At 36.0% G+C, this 881-nt stretch overlaps 1 protein-coding gene across 1 annotated transcript in view; it reads right to left on the reverse strand.

Moving 5' to 3' along the window:
* The window catches only part of LOC107738062 (ephrin-B3-like), a 75,112-nt gene that overhangs the window by 71,094 nt on the left and 3,137 nt on the right, over positions 1-881 (reverse strand). The window lies entirely within an intron of this gene.

Genomic DNA, 881 nt, shown 5'->3' on the forward strand with positions numbered 1-881 from the left:
ATAAGTTGCTAAACAAGCCAAAACGAATTAGGCTAATCAGTGGCGGCGCTAGGGCGGGGCTTGACGGGGCTCATCAGAAACTTCATTAGGAAACAAGGATTTCCTAATGATGTTCCCTTATTTTTGGTGTCACTTTCATTAACATTGAAAAATAAACATTAAAAAACCTAAAAAAAAGAAGTGCCTAATATGTGGCCTATAAACAATTAATATTATGGGGGAGGGGTCAAGCAACGCGCAAACTGTGCGCAAGAGTTATGCCGGTGAACGTCAGTCAATTCACTATAGAGAATGTGAAAGTAAAAAAACTGACGGAGCTTTCTACGGCTACATTAATGGCGCATATTCTCTGAAACAACGAGAGACGAAACTACCCGTATAGTGAAAAACATGAGACGAAAACAGGTTGTTTTTGAAAATCGGTGCACGAAATAAAGCAGCTCTTAATTTTCATTGATGACTGCAGTGTTAATAATTCATTGTATAAATGAATAGACCTTTTTTAAAAAAACATTTTCAATGAGAAGTAAGCTAATAGCCTAAACTTGAATTATCCTCATGCGGTGATGCGTTTTGAAATTATTGCGGGGCAATAATTTCATGTAATTTAATAATAAAAGTAACCTACAATTTGCCTTTTTCGAAGCTGCTGTATATAAAAACCACAAGGTGACTGAATTTGCATGCTATTTAGATAGCTGAGGTTTATAGATGTTCACTTCTTTTACTCAATTTAATTAGTTTTTTAGCACCCTCTCTGAACTGTTAAGCCCCTCCTTAGCACCCCCAACAAAAAAAAATCCTGGAGCCCGTCACTGCTGCCCATAAAAACAACACATTTTTGTTTTCTTTTTTTGTTAATTTCAAGTGTTACTAACTAA

Source organism: Sinocyclocheilus rhinocerous, unplaced genomic scaffold (genome assembly GCF_001515625.1).
Source record: "Sinocyclocheilus rhinocerous isolate Xijiao unplaced genomic scaffold, SAMN03320098_v1.1 scaffold494, whole genome shotgun sequence".
Taxonomy (NCBI): Eukaryota; Metazoa; Chordata; class Actinopteri; order Cypriniformes; family Cyprinidae; genus Sinocyclocheilus; species Sinocyclocheilus rhinocerous.